Below are 17,559 nucleotides of genomic sequence, written 5' to 3'. Positions count from 1 at the left end.
AATGTATAATTTAACGATTTTTTTTACAAGGATGTCATATTTGAACATAGGTAATAATGATCATCCCAGTATAATTTATTACATCCCTTAGGAGCATGATGTTTGATTTATACTGGGTCAACAGTTTTGTTTCTATTCAGATTAAACGTATTAAATAACACTTTATCCTTATTTAATTCTTGTATCTCCTTTAATTTTTTTTTGAATCTTAAGGAGGTTGAACATCAGTTAATTTTATCTCAATAAAACACTCTTTTCATTATAGCTCCGAATTCTATGGCGGTTATTATTACAAGGATCTAAATAAAAAATTAAATTCCATATAAATAATCTCAATCATTCTGTATAATGAGTGAATATCAAGAAATAAAAGGGAGATCTGTATAACGGCTACCAGTAGATTAAAACCTATGTATATACATTGTTCTTAGTTAAAAAATTTGTCAACTTGGTCCAGATTGATTCATCTCTTGTTCTTGCATTCTATTGTCCAATTCTTTATTTATTTCATCTAGATCGTTCGGAGAATTACACCATCTAGCTGATAATTTGAATGTGAATGCAAGTTCTTCGTTTTTCTAATCAGTTAGTTTTGTATACTTTAATACGTCAAAGGTGTTAAATTTAATATAAGGATAAACATTTTGCAATGTTTTTTATGTATTGGCCAATATAAGATCACTGTAATCACTACTTGCCGTCGTTTTTTGATTAAATCTCATTTTGTGTTTTAAACCTAATTCCTTTAAATTCAGTTTCCACTCCTAATATGAAAATTTCCTATCACTTTCATTTTCTTTATTTGGAAAAAAATCTTAATTTTAACCTGATTATACTATTTAGTATTAAAAATATTATAATACTTTTATTGTCATCGTTAGGTTTATTGTTAGATAAATCTTTAGATTTATTTTAATCTTTTTCTTTATCAAAAGTAGAACTTAATTTATCAGCGTTATCTAGATGTTTCTTTGTTTTAAAAAGATCTTCGAAACTATATAAACTTAGAGATGATTTACTTGTAAGACATTCTAATCTATCTCAATCATTTACCTTTACAAGTTCCCCAATAACTATTCTGGTATTAATTTTTTGTTTCAGTGCACCTAAATTTTCACTCATTTCACCCTTATCATTTAAATAACTTTTACAACTATCACAATATAATAATTCCCTCAAATCAGGAAACTGTTATCTTTTTTTGTTCATAAGAGTTACTTTCACAATATCGACCCCTTTCAGTAAATAATTTTATTCTATTAGTTCTAACATATATAGTCTAAAGTTCTTCTGATAATTATTTGTTTCATAATGTCTTGGGGAAATGGAAATTCACCTTTGGAAATATACCTATGGAAATATACCTATACAAAATTACCTTTTTTTATCTCTAACATAAATTAAGTCAACTTCCCACATTCTTCATTAATTAGTATTTGACTTGTAGCATCTAATCTATGCTGATCAAAGAATCTAAACATATCCAATGTTTTAGCATAATCTAGATCAGTATTTATATAATTCTCATATGTTTTAGCCATTTCCCTATTCTAATTTTCTTCGCCAGTTTTCTTATGAACAAATCATTATCATAAGTAGATGAATTGTAAGCATATAAGGGTGCAAAATTGCTTTTATCGTGAGGATTGCACCTATTTTGAGCATAAACTCTAAGTACAGCATTTAAGTGATTGCGATCTCTTACAAATTCTTCTCCTAACTCCTCTTTACAATAAAAAAAATCAATAGTTAATGGAGTAAAAATTTGCTGTGTAAGTGGTACGTTTATTTTCAGTATATCTCCAAATATTTAGTGGAATAATTAACTATATTTACAAACCATTCAATAGAACCAGCACCAACATGATAAACCAATTGCCTTTTCAATTTATGTGATTAATCAATTTTAATTTATAATGCAGAGGCAACAGGAACCTATGTATATACATTGTTCTTTGTTAAAAAATTTGTCAACTTGGTCCAGATTGATTCATCTCTTGTTCTTGCATTCTATTGTCCAATTCTTTATTTATTTCATCTAGATCATTCGGAAAGTTACACCATCTAGCTGATAATTTGAATGTGAATGCAAGTTCTTCGTTTCTCTAATCAGTTGGTTTTGTATACTTTAATACGTCAAAGGTGTTAAATTTAATATAAGGATAAACATTTTGCAATGTTTTTTATGTATTGGCCAATATAAGATCACTGTAATCACTACTTGCCGTCGTTTTTTGATTAAATCTCAATTTGTGTTTTAAACCTAATTCCTTTAATTTCAATTTCCACTCCTAATATGAAAATTTCCTATCACTTTCATTTTCTTTGTTTGGAAAAAATTTCTTAACTTTAACCTGATTATACTATTTAGTATTAAAACTATTATAAAACATATCAGAATCTTTAGGTTTGTCTTCATCCTCAGATTTATTGTCATCGTTAGAATTATTGTTAGATACATCTTTAGATTTATTTTAATCTTTTTCTTTATCAAAAGTAGAACTGAACTTATCAGCGTTATCTAGATGTTTCTTTGTTTTAAAAAGATTTTCGAAACTATATAAACTTAGAGATGATTTACTTGTAAGACATTCTAATCTATCTCAATCATTTACCTTTACAAGTTCCCCAATAACTATTCTGGTATTAATTTTTTGTTTCAGTGCACCTAAATTTTCACTCATTTCACCCTTATCATTTAAATAACTTTTACAACTATCACAATATAATAATTCCCTTAAATCAAGAAACGGTTATCTTTTTTTGTTCATAAGAGTTACTTTCACAATATCGACCCCTTTCAGTAAATAATTTTATTCTATTAGTTCTAACATAAATAGTCTAAAGTTCTTCTGATAATTATTTGTTTCATAATGTCTTGGGGAAATGGAAATTCACCTTTGGAAATATACCTATGGAAATATACCTATACAAAATTACCTTTTTTATCTCTAACATATATTCAGTCAACTTCCCACATTCTTTTTTAATTAGTATTTGACTTGTAGCATCTAATCTATGCTGATCAAAGGATCTAAACCTATCCATTGTTTTAGCATAATCTAGATCAGTATTTATATAATTCTCATATGTTTTAGCCATTTCCCTATTCTAATTTTCTTTGCCAGTTTTCTTATGAACAAATCATTATCAAAAGTAGATGAATTGTAAGCATATAAAGGTGCAAAATTGATTTTATCGTGAGGATTGCACCTATTTTTAGCATACACTCTAAGTACAGCATTTAAGTGATTGCGATCTCTTACAAATTCTTCTCCTAACTCCTCTTTACAATAAAAGAAATCAATAGTTAATGGAGAAAAAATTTGCTCTGTAAGTGGTACGTTTATTTTCAGTATATCTCCAAATATTTAGTGGAATAATTAATTATATTTACAAACCATTCAATAGAACCAGCACCAACATGATAAACCAATTGCCTTTTCAATTTATGTGACTAATCAATTTTAATTTATAATGCAGAGGCAACAGGAAAATGTTTATCATCTTTTAATATACATTCAAATTCATATACGGTATTGAACAATATCATGATTTTATGTTGGAACTTATCAAATTTCAGATTATAATCCTGATGGAATGTTCTACTTCTTATTTGTTTCTCTGAACAAAACTCTTTTCATAAATTTTAATGTTTATTTAATTCCTCCTCAGTTCTAAGTGATACACAACGCCTTAGACATAGATAAAATGTATTATTCAATGATTTTCTTAACAACAATGTCATATTTTAACATAGGTAATAATGATCTTCCCAGCATAATTTTTTACATCCCCTCGGAGCATTATGATTGATTGATACTGTGTTAACAATTTTTTCCAGATTAAACGTAATAAATAACACTTTATCCTTTTTTAATTGTTGTATGACCTTTAACTTTTTCTAAATCTTAAGGAGGTGTAACATCAGTTAACTTTATCTCAATAAAACACTCTTTTTCATTATAGTTCCTAATTCTATGGCAGTTATTATTACCAGGATCTAAATAGAAGCTTAGATTCCATAAAAAAATCTTAATCATTCTGTATAATGAGTGAATAACGAGAATTTAATGGGAGATCTGTATAACGGCCACCAGTAGGATAAAACCTATGTATATACATTGTTCTTTGTTTAATATTTTGTGAATTCGGTCCAGATTGATTCATCTCCTGCTCTTGCATTCTAGTTTCCAATTCTTTATTTAATTCATCTTGATCATTTGGAGAACTACACCATCTAGTTATAAATTTAAAAGTGAATTCATGTCCTTCGCTTTTCTGATCAGTTGGTTTTGTATCATTTAATACGTCGAAGGTGTGAATTTTAATAGGAGGATGAGAATTGACCATGTTTGTAATGTATTTGCTAATATAAGCTCACGGTAATCACTACTTGCCGGCGTTTTTGACTAAACCTCATACCGTGTCATAAACCTAAACCTTTTTTTTTCATTCTCCAAACCTCATAAAAAACTTGCCTATCTTTTTCATTTCCTTTATATTGAATAAATTCATAAGGTTATTTTAATCTTTATCATTGTCCAAAGTAGAACTTAATTTATCAACGTTATCTAGATGTTTCTTTGTTTTAAAATGATCTTCAACACAATATGAACTTAGAGATGACTTACTTGTTAGACATTCATATGTCTTTCGATCATTTGCCTTTACAAGTTCCCCATTAGCTTTTCTGATATTTTTTTCTTGATTCAGTGCACCTAATTTTTCACTCATTTCACCCTTACCATTTATATAAATATTACGAATATCACAATATAATAATCCCCTCAAATCAGGAAACTGTTTATCTTTTTTTTGTTCATAAGAATCACTTTCAGGATAGAGACTTCTCTCAGTAAATTCTTTTATTCTATTTATCTGTAATATATGTAGTCTAAAACTCTTCTGATATTTATTTGTTTCATAATGTCTTGGGGAATTCTTCATTAACATATCTAGCAATATTCACACCAACCCTTTTCAATACTTTTTTGTTTTTTATCGTCATTGACGAAGCCACTTGGGGAACAAAGGGCCGAGCCCCTTTACGAATCCTTATAGTCCTTATTTACTTGTTTTGATTCTACAGCACCACCATCAAAATGTTTTTTCAATTTTTTCGGCCAAGCCGGTTTACGGATTAGCGATACTGCTTCGCAAATTAGCCAAGCTACTTCGTAGATCAGGGAACCTATTTCATACATTATTATGAAAGTTTTCGTTTTCATCTGGGATATTCTTTCTTATAGGCAAAAAATTGAATTCATATTTCATAATTTTTCAAATCTAAAATTAGCAAAAATTGAAATAAATGTAAAGACAAAGCCTGGTCTTGGAGTTGTGACATTGTCAACTTAAACCTCTCACATGCTTTGTAATTGATGAAATTATAATTTGTAGAGGTCAATTTTGTCATTTAAGTTTTCATTATAATAACCCTAATCAATATCTACCCTGTAGAATGTGTTAACTAAGTAGATGTAGATTAAATGTTCATCTTTATATTTATAGATTTGCAATGGTAAAGTTCAATTCAAAGAATATGCTGAGAGACTTAAAATTATAATTTGATATACACGAAAATGGATAAACTAGAAACACTAATAGTATTAAATAGATTAAACAAAGAAAACAAGAGAAACAGATTAGAAGGGAAGCTTAGAAAAAAAAGAAAACTATGGTGAAATAGAAGAGCTATTCGATCCTCCAAATATTGGGCGAACAAATATTAAGAGCTTTAAATTGGCAAATTTGGGAGCTACATATACACCTACGGCTCTCCATGGAGCTGCTTCTCGGATCGGTGAAACCGCTTCGCGGAAAAAAAGAATGCTTCAACGCTAAGCGAACTAGAATTTTGACCAATGATTTCTAACGAATATGGTCATAAAGTAATTACTTTTGGCAAGGATATGGCTAACACTCTTCATTTAATGGCAGCTCAACTTAATCCTCAATTACGTTAACATCTCTAGGATTTAGCTAAGAGGGATTATGTAATGAATGGCGTCGATATAACTCTGGAGCAGTGTAATTTTTTAGTTGTAGAATTTGTATATGAAATTTCAGACGGGCTTATTAACTTTCTTACCAATCCAGATATACAACTTGAGGACATCGAGGATGGAGATGGAGAAAAAATAGGAGAGTTTTTTCGCGGGATATTAGATATGATATAGGAAAAGGTGAGAAGAAATGCAAAAATATTTGAAAAATGAAAACGGTTATTAGGGAAGAGAAGGGAGAATGTTTTTGGTAATGATTTTACTAAAGTGGACCCTAACAATTTAGCAGAGCCAATTTAGAGACTAGAGCCAATTGTTCTAGAAACAAAAGCAGGCAATGATGGTTTATGTGGAGAAATGTTAAATATATCAAAACATCTATTATCTATGAATCTTATCAGTCAAGAGCAGCTCGATAATTTTTTTAATTTTGGTAAAAAGGCTCAGTTATAAATAGATTGATTGATTATGAGAAGATTAGAATAACAAAGACAACTTTTAGCTATAGAAGTATTTAGTCCAATGTTAGCAAAGTTCAAAGGGGAAAAAAACTGATTAAAAATGAGACATGGTCAGCTGATTTGATTGATAAGTTGTCTTTAACTAAGTATAATGATAATATATATATATATATATATATATATATATATATATATATATATGATTTCTATATATATATATATATATATATATATATATACCAAATATGCATGTGCAATACTTTTAATGTATAAATCTTGTATAACTATAACTACTGCTTTTAAAACAATTCTACAAGAAGGCAGAAAACCATAAAAATATGGGTCGTTAGAAGTAGCCAATTTTAAAATAAAACCTTTAAACCTTTACTTAAAGAAAAAAAGACAATATGTACTCTGCATATAGTGTTTTAAAAAATGAATTTATAGAGAGAATTAATAGAAGCTTATTAATTTAATTAATAAACCAATGTATATAATTGGTGACGGTAATTGGGTAAATCTATTTATAGATGCAATAATAACATATAACATGAAGAACACTCAGCCATGATTTCGACAACTGTTGATGCATCAAACAATCCTGAAACAGTTTGATGGAATATCAAAGGCAAAACTTCATACTACATCATGAAAACTGCTTCTAAAAATGTAAACCCAAGTCAAATTTGGTGATTATGTTAGATATGCTCACATAAACGTAACTTTTTCTCCGAGGGATAAACATCTAGTTGGAATGCTAACATAAACGTAACTTTTTCTCTGAGGGATAAACATCTAGTTGGAATAGAAAACTATTTAAAGTTAATCTAGTAGTAAAAACACAACCGCCAACATATAAAATTGAAGATTTCAATGGTGAAATAACCGTTAATAATATGAACATGATTTATTAAAATCTCATTTCGATTTGGATTCAAATAATAAGATTTTAGTATCACCTTATATTGACGTTCGGTATTAGCCAGCAAAGCTGAATAATTTGGTGAAAGTAAATAGCAATGACAAAAAATAGATATAATAAAACTAAACGTGTTCTATCAACAAGTAAGGCTCAAAAATTATTCTTAGAAGATAATGATACGAATTGGCTTGAAAGATTCCTAAAAATAAATATATGTACACTCTTCTACAGATGGAAAAGATGTTATTGAAGAGTATTGTGATAACAACTTATTATCAGCCCAAAATTAAGTAGATATTTGAAGTAAAACATAACTAAACTAAGAAAAGCTGAGTTTGATAAAGTTAAAACTAAAACGTTACCATTAATTAAAACACAAGTTAAGGATGAATTAATTAATGAGTTCATTAAATCAGCAAATGAAGTTGCAAATACAGTAAACTTTTTGTACGAAAGTTGCTAGAAACACTAACTCTAAACATAATCAATTAAAACTAGAATTTAATGATAACAAATTTAATCAAAACGTTACTAATATACAGTTAGGTGATATGTTCAAAAACGGCCTGTAAAAATTTAAATCAGATAGTAGATATATTTGAAAGACATATGCTCAATATATAATAGCAACATTATTAGAAAGCAAACTAATTGACAATAAAGAAAAAGCAAGACTATAAATAGATTATAAATTCAATCTTGAAGACATATTGAAATAAATTGAAGGTTATTTTGTTATTTTAAATGAGCAAAACTATTGGGGAACCGATGACAAAGTCCATGTCCATAGATGAAACCAGACATACCCAGTGCAAATTTAATTTATCCAAACTTCTCTAATATTAACGCTAAAGCGTCGTCGGATGCCAACCAGAAATATATATATATTTGAGAATAATTTAGCTAATAAAAATTTTAATAATAATGCTAACATTATAAAAGGTATTATAATTTATTATGAAACTGAAATTGTAAACTATTAAAAAGTTGAGTAATTATAAAAACAATATTAATATAGCAACTATTCCAGGCAACTGAAATGGCATTATCATCTATTGCAACAACAGCAACAACAACATCAGGTGCATTAGTTGGAATAGAAATAACTTATTCTATAGCAGCAGCTTTTGCTGCTACTACTATATTTGGTTCCTAATCAAAAACAATAAATACTAAAACAGGAAATAAAATAGTAAAGTTTTCTCAAATGCATATTATATATCGATAAATCTAATGAGCCTTGCATAAATGAAAAAAAAGATACTGAGCTGGATAAAGATGAAAATAATGAATTATTTACAGTATATGAGGATTAAAAGAAAAACGATAAAGTTGAATATTTTCAAAAATTAGAAGTGTTAAGTAATAATAATATTTATAGAGATAAGAATATTAGTTTTAATATTCGAATGTAAATATTATAGTCCTAGTCATAGCTAAAGCTAAGGCTAAGTTATAGCCATATTTAAGGCTAAAGCTAAAGCTAAGACTAAAGCTAAAGCTAAATAAAACTAAAGTTATGGTCATAGCCATAGTTAAAGCTAAAGCTAAAGCTTAAGTTTTGTTCAAAGTTAAAACTGAAGCTATAATTATAAGTTATTTTTAAAGCTAAAGCTAATATTATAGTCAGAGTTAAAACTAAAGCTATAGTTATAGCTTTATTTAACGCTAAAGCCAAAGCTAAGTTATAGCCATAGTTAAAACTAAAGCTAAGACTAAAGCTAAAGCTCAAACTAAACCTATAGTCATAGTCATAGTTAAAGCTAAAGCTAAATCTAAAGTCTTGTTCATAGTTTAAGCTAAAGCTATAGTTATAGTTATATTTAAAGCTAAAGCTAAAGCTAAGTTGTAGCCATAGTTAAGGCTAAAGCTAAAACTAAGACTAAAGCCAAAGCTAAAGTTCAAGCCATAGTCATAGTCGTAGTTATTTCTAATGCTAAAGCTAAAATTTTATTCATATTTAAAGCTAAAGCTATAGATATATAGTTATTTTTAAACTAACACTAAAGCTTAAGTTATGGTCATAGTTAAAACTAAGCTTATGATAACTCTTCGTTCCGAAATATAAACCCCTTCCTTTCTGTACTACATCATACCTTCCCCAGTTTTTGCAAAATTAATTAAATCGGGTGTAGCTGCTAAAGCTGCTCTTTTTGTTAGTGGAAGCTGCACTTCCTATTAAACCGGCTGTCTCCAATGCTCTGACTGTATTGTTAACAACTTTCTTTCCAAAATTAACGGTGGCTTTACCAACACTGTTACAGAAGTCTTTCAATCCCTCAGCTTCTATTTTTGCATCTGAAACAATCATAAATTTTTTTATTTTACTTTTAGTGCAATTACTTTATATTTAGTTTCTTTTGACTAGTAGTAGTTTCTTTTGTAGAAATAGTTCCGCGGATTTTATTAGTACCAGATTAATGTCTACCACTATCATAACATGAATTAATTTTAAAATTTAAGAAATGACTCATATTTCTATTCATAAAAATAAACGACTTTGTGAAGTATAATTCCTCTTATTTTTGTTAAACCAAAACTCAAGACCAAGTCTAAATCCATGGTTGAAGGCAAAGTTCTATCTAATTCTATCTAATATAGAATATAGATATTATTTATGCTAAAGGATTTAATAAGTTAGGTAATAATCAGTAGAGACTATAGCCATAGTATTGACAATAACTAAAATCATAACTATAGCATTGACTATAACTATAGCTTTGAGTATATTTATAGTTTTGACTATAATAATATTAACTATAATTAAAGCAATGGCTATAATAATAATATCTACGAACTATGATAATAGCTATTATCATAACTATAGCAAGAGCATTAGTCATAATTTTAAACATAGCTAGAGCATTAGCCATAACCATAGCTATAACTAAAAATTTAGTCAATAAGAGAGTAATTTTAAATATTTGATTAGCTAAAACTATAACTAAGATACCATATCATCGATCTTACTACAATCACTATTAACACTAATAATTTTTATAGTTAGCACTAATTTATGACACACAATATAAGCAACAACGCGAGCAAATTCAAAATTAAGTTCTATTGCTTGCGCTTCTATATGGTCTCTTTGATAACTAGTATCAACTTTATATATATATATATATATATATATATATATATATATATATACATATATATATATATATATATATATACAAACATATATATATATATATATATATATATATATATACATATATATATATATATATAAATATATATATATATATATATATATATATATATATTCTATAACTACTTTTAAATGTTCTATGATTTATATGTGGTTCAATTTTATCTAGCAACCTATCATAAGTTCTATAAAAACGTACAACCTCTTTATGTGATGCTTTATAACCATTATCATTGTAAATAACATTCGTTCTATCTTTAGGACAGGACACACACCCAATTTTACAAAAACCTTCAGTTACATCCATTTCATTGAATAAAACTCGATCCTTTATTTGTCCTACAAAATTATTTTTTTTCAAGAGTTAAAATATTAAAATGAGGTTTTTTAAAATTGATTTCTACACCTAAATCAAACAAGAAGTTAGTATCATAGGTAAAAAATGTCATTATTTCATCAATACAAGGCACACAACATACTATATCCCTAATTTCTATTTTGAATTCTTTAGCTACTGCACCAGCTCCGTCATTAACTCTAAATAAAGCTCTGTCAATATTATTTCAATTTAGTAGTAACTTAATGCCTTAACCATATATAAAATTTTCTAAATCAATTATAATTCCATATGAATCTTCGATTTTAATCATCATATACATATGACTTCTTTGTGCGCATCATGATTACCTTTTAATTGACTATCTCTTTTTGTTTGAGATCTAAAAAAACACTTCCATATTCACTGTCATTACTAGTTAGTAGTTTATACATGAATAGAGCGGTATCATAATCAACTATATGTTCATTTGTTTTACCACTGATAGAACTTAATAATGCTATTTGCCATTGTTAATTATTCGAACATTAGCATCATTAGCTATTACCCCACCAGCATTATTGAACTCTATCTCTAAATAAATTTTCATGTGTGTTCAAACGATTCTCTTCTCTACTAATCAAAATTTTAAAATTATTGGTAACAGTATTCTTTATTGCTTGATTACTTGTTTTACATCTTATTATCTTACTATTGCGTATAACACTATTATTCAAATTTTGTCTATCTATTCAAAATTCATTTTTAAACTACAAAATATTAAAAATTTATTGTCTAATACATTGGTTATTACTTTGAACATTGTATTGGTTTTTGTGTTGAGTATTGCACTTGCTATTGTTTTACCTTTTGTAATGGTTATTGTATTAGCTATTGCATTAACTATTGCATTAGCTATTGCCTTAGCTATTAAATTGGTTATCGCTTTTTTTAAATAATAAAAATCACTGAAAACTTAGTCCTATATGAGCTACAAAGATACATGAAGCTCTAACTGATATTAAATAAGAGCATACAATTAGCTTTAAAATGATAAAACCAACAGAAAAATTTGACGATAGCGAACCAATAATTAATATAAAAAAGTTGGGGTTAATTAGATTACCAGTTTTCAACATCGTGTTTAGTGTAAACAAAAAGATTAATCATTTTTTTTGTGCTAGTGCGGATTTAGATAACGGTGTTTCTTCGCCCTCGAAGACCTATAAAACAGATACTAATACCACAATCCTTTCGACCTTTAAATCTGTGCATATGAAATTATTGATAAAGCAGAAATAATAAAAGGAAAAACTGAAAGTAATATCATAATTGAAGAAGATAAAAATACAATGAAAGGTAAAAAGGAAAAAACGGGGTGTAATTACTTTTGATGTAGAAAACTCAATAGCATCCTAACTAAAATTTTATATGGTAAAAAAATATATAAACAGGATAATAATATATCTCAAATCGTTATTTATATAATGGGTTTTAATACGTATTAAAATTCAATGTAATGTGATATCTGGTGTTAAAGATAATGGTAGTGATACAGGCATACTAAATAGTTTTAATCTAATACAACCACCAGGTTATATGATAAATTTTATACCTAATAATGTACTATATCAGAATTTTTTTAAGGAAAGATGATAGTATATTGAGTTTTACAATAGAGATGAACACGGCAGATCAATTGATTTTAGTAGCTGTATTAAGTTTTACTTTACATTTAGCGCAACACGTCTTAGTAATAGTCTTAGTCATAGTATTGGACAAGGATGTGTACTTAGTAATTGTCTTAGAATAAGATTTATTTATAGATAGAGACTATGACTTAATAATAGCTATAATCATAGACTTGGCTATAACTATAAGACTTTTTTATCCAAATTATTTAATAGTTTACCAGTAGTATTTTTCATTTTAGATCTATCAATAACAACGAATTTATAGGGCTCTCTGCATACGTTAATACATATTTGAGGAAAACATTTATAACTAAATTCATAAAAAGTTCATTCTATAGAAAGAAATTTATTCTTTAAAGAAGTTTCTATGTATTGGTTGAAGTTCTGTTCAAGTAGTATAGTTATATCACAATTTTCCCTAACATTTTGTCCGTCTAATGAAAATGGATTTTGATTGTGATAAACCATATCACAGTTATTGTGTCTATTCCTACAAAAACACTCATTAATAACTGGTTCTTTAGCCTTTAAATCATCAAATATAATAATTTTCTTTAAATCTTTGGGTAATTCGTAAGGCGAATTTAAATCTTTGATATCTTTTATAAACTCAACAATTGCTTCATCATTAATAATGTCAATATCTTCATACTAATCACCAGTAGTTCCAAAGTTATATAACTTTTTAATATGTGTATTACTTATAACTAGATTTTTTAATAAGCAGTTCTTACCACATTCACCAGGTCCCAATATTATACATCCTATATTCTCTGAAAAAATTGCAACAACAAACCTGTCGTTATCTGATGGCCGTGATTGTCGATATTTATTAATATTAATATTAAAATTACTATAATCAATTACATTTATCACCACTACTAAAGATAATGGCTTTATCATCACCATTACTATTACTATAGATATTACTACTATCATTACTAACATTATTACCATTACCACAGATATTATTATCACTATTACTATGGTACTTCATCCATGTTTCAACATTACTATTAACATAACAATCACATAAAAATTGAAATTCATCAGATATACTAGAATTTTTACGTGGATTGTTTAGAATATTGAGTGCACTCGTAATCTTAAATCTTTGATCAATAAAATTTTATCATATATAAACAATCTGCACCAAAAAAAGATTCATCATGTTCTCGTGTTCTTTCATCAGAGCCTAGATTATTATGCTTTTGTAAATATGTTGGGGCGTTTCTACTCCAAAACTATCAGAATAATAGGACTATCAGAATAAAAAATTTTTTCTTGTTATAACTAAAACAATCAGTTGGGTGTTAGTTGATAATAATATTGTACTCATCCTTATTGATCTAAGAAGCAGGTTCACTGATAGTTTTTATTGTCTGATCTTTCATTAGTATTTCAATATGAATTAGACTAATACCTCTATCTATATTCCCTATTTCAATGTTACTCATGGCTTTATTCATAATTTTGCATTTTTTAAAATAATTCTTTAAAAGCTAAATTGATCATTTTTGATCTATAAAAAATGGAAAATTCATTTATCATTGTTAATTTTATGTTTGTATTATGTTTTATTGTAAATGATTCAATACCGAGTATATCGAATGTATTCGAATATCGGACAAAAAACAAAACTAGCTGAAAAATTTCAAGGATATGAAGACAGAAAGGTAACAGAATTTAAGTATGACCAGTAACCTGTAAAAACTATTGTTTAAGGTGCCAGAGCTACTGGTAATAACTATTGTGCCAGAAAATTTTTAAAACTATATGAAGAAGATGAAGACAGAGCTATTGTTATAGTCTATGAAGATGCAAATGATTAGATAGATTGGAATTATACTATGTGTAACATTGAACAAATCACAATAAAAAATATGTCTGAATTCGTGAATTGTGTAACTGTAATTGATGATATGGGAGATAAATTAAATAAGAAAATCATACCCCTTTTTCCTTTACTTCACAGAAGGTAGAAAATTTAATATACAAATGATAGTAATGTGTTATAAACCGCGTGGTGGTTTCAGCGATGATAATGATCTGCGAATTTGTTTCATTGGTATTGATAATAATAAAAAATTATTTACAATAAGGAAGCCATTTCTCAGATGATAGTAGTAGGGGATTGGGATCCCCGAGCGGACATTAAAGCAAAAGCCCAAGCGCGCATCCAAGCAAATATTTAATGGATTAATATATAAATATAAAGACAAAAGTTTAATATAAAAAAGGTATTGAAAATATTAAAATACTAATAATGAAGCCGTTAGTGATGATCTCTTTGGCTTTATTATAGATAATTTAGCTACAGAAGGAGAACAACTGATAGATAGAAGAAGTATTGATACTGTTATTAATGATACAGGTAAAAATAAATATAATGATTGTATGACCTCTAAAATACACGCTCCAGAATTAAATAAAGTTTTAGTTAAAAATAAATAATGGGTTAAAGGTGCCTAGAATGTGTTTTCTTATTTGAGAGATATTTCATTCTCATTAATCATTATACTTTAAGACAGATGTAGTAGGTTACCGTAAAGGTGTTAATAAATTATCCAGTAGAATCTTTGTTAAAAATGACTTTCATAAAAATGTTAATGGAATACCATGGTCGAAGACCCATAGTAACAATAAAAATGACAATGATAAAATCAATGACAATGTCAATAACAATAATAAGACCAATGTCAACAACATAATAACAAAAACGTCAACAGCAATAATAAGTCCAATGATAAAGTCAACGACAATGTCTTTAACAATAGTAAGACCTACAAAAAAGTCAATAATAACGACAATGTCAAAAAGTAAAAAATGATATTAGTAATAATAATAATAATAATAATAATAAGAATAATAATAATAATAATAACAGTGAAAATATATAAAAAATTGAGCAAATGTAATACTTGTTACATCAATAAGAATTTTAACACTTTCCGATAGAAATTTAAAAGTACATTTAATCAATGTTTGGCAGAGAAAATTTGTTGTAAATATTGTTCTTCACAAATTTCTATAGAAAACATACACCACTTGTTAAAAAGATGCATGCAGCCAATTTTAATTGTGAAAAATGTACTAAGTTTATAAAGAAATAATGGATAATGATATCAATATTAATCAATTAATATTAGCTAATTGAATTATAATAGAAGAATGATAAACATAATGGCGAACTATCGTGGTAAACTGTCTTGGTTAAATATTTTTTTAAACTAACTTGATTTAGACCTAAAACAAACTATTTTGTTGTATGGCGAAGTAACTTAATAAAATTATCTTTACTAGAACTTAAAAAAATATTTTAAGATATCCACAGACGCATTCGATGATAAACGTATTAGACATTGTAATAGAGCATTTAAATTCTATGGTAGTTTGATGTAAATTTTATTATTTTCTAATGTTCAGGAGGTAGTTATATACACTTTTATAGTATTAGAGCTTGTAATAGCAGTTTGTTACTTTTTCTAGATAAAGTTAGAAAAAATTTTAAAATTTTATAAAAAATGGAAATGGCAAAAATTTGAAAATGTTCAATGTTCTTTTGATTACTTTTTTCCTCCGTGTTCGGGATGTAGTCATATAAACATTACTCAACAACTCTTAAAAGTGGTATGAGAGAAACTTCATATGTTTTTCATAGATTTTCCTCGGTCAAACTCAAATTGAATATTATTCGTAAATATTAATTTGCAAATTCGCTATTTTTCACGCAATACTCTATATTATGTGGAATTTGCGAAAACTTGACAATTTTTTTAATAAATTGTTTGCGTAAATTTTCGTCAAATAGTTTGCAGTAGTTTTTGACTTATTTATTGTGTTTATCTTCATTTTTTTCTAGTTTCTCGAAACAATTCAATTTTAAGATAACAGAACTAACAAATAAAAAAAACAAGGATCTGCAGCAGAAAATAATTGTTAAAAAATAAGCAAAAGTTTGCAGTTTTTGTAATATTGTGAGCTAATGCTTTTTCTTGTAAGTTTAAAACAACAATTATTCTCTTTTCTCTCAAAATGTAGCAGATTGGCATTATTTTTTGAATAAGTGGTCCATTCTCTTTCTTCATAGAAAAAAGTAAGCCTTGTTGTCCTCATTAAATCAACCCATTCATTGCATCAATTACATTAAATATCTGTCACTCTAGTAGTGAATGCTGCCAAACTGCTTTTATCACGATTCAGGCAAAGCGGCTTTCCATGTTCATATGCTTCACGTTTTACCAAATATTGCTCGATAGTAAGCAAATTTGTTTTGTTCAGTCAGCAGGGAGTCCACAAGCCGTAACTCTTAATAGTGCTCTGATTTACCGTTTCCGGAAAGAAATCAAAGAAGACTTTTAAATTTTTCCATGGAAATTCTCAAACTAAATTTAAGAAATTTATAAAAAAGTAAACTTCTCTGTGATTATTTGTTTGTAATCATTAATTGCACTCCACCTAACATTACCATTTTTTGAAGAGTTTGTTGAATTTACAATAGTTTATATTGTTTTATATATGTTTGGCTATTTTTTTAAACTTTGTTGAATTGTTTTCCAACTGCAACATTTCGTAGCTTGTCAATTATTATTCGTATGTATTTTTATACTTTTTAAATCTATTTATGAAAACAATTCAGTATCAAAGAGAATAATAAAGTACAAATCAAAAAACAGTGTGAAAAGGTTAGGAAATATAGTTGTTCGTGGAACTATTTATAAGCTACATGCTTGTAATAAATTCGCCTGAAAAAAAATACATTAATGGATCTGGAATTAATTTCTCTTGTTTTGATATCACAATGAAGGACAATTAATTTCGCTGCTTTACCTAATTTTGCTGATTGAAAAATAAAAACCAAAGTTTATTGGTATCAAACAGTTTCTATGGAAACTAGAGTACTTCTGGCAAAATAGAGCTCTCAGAATAGCAAAAATCAACTTTGAAACTGTAAAACTTATAGCAAAAAATGTATTCATTTCCAAACTCTAGAATTGTTTT

This window comes from Convolutriloba macropyga, chromosome 8 (assembly GCF_964194025.1).
Source record: "Convolutriloba macropyga chromosome 8, txConMacr16.3, whole genome shotgun sequence".
Lineage (NCBI taxonomy): Eukaryota > Metazoa > Xenacoelomorpha > Acoela > Convolutidae > Convolutriloba > Convolutriloba macropyga.
This window is presented reverse-complemented; position numbering follows the sequence as displayed.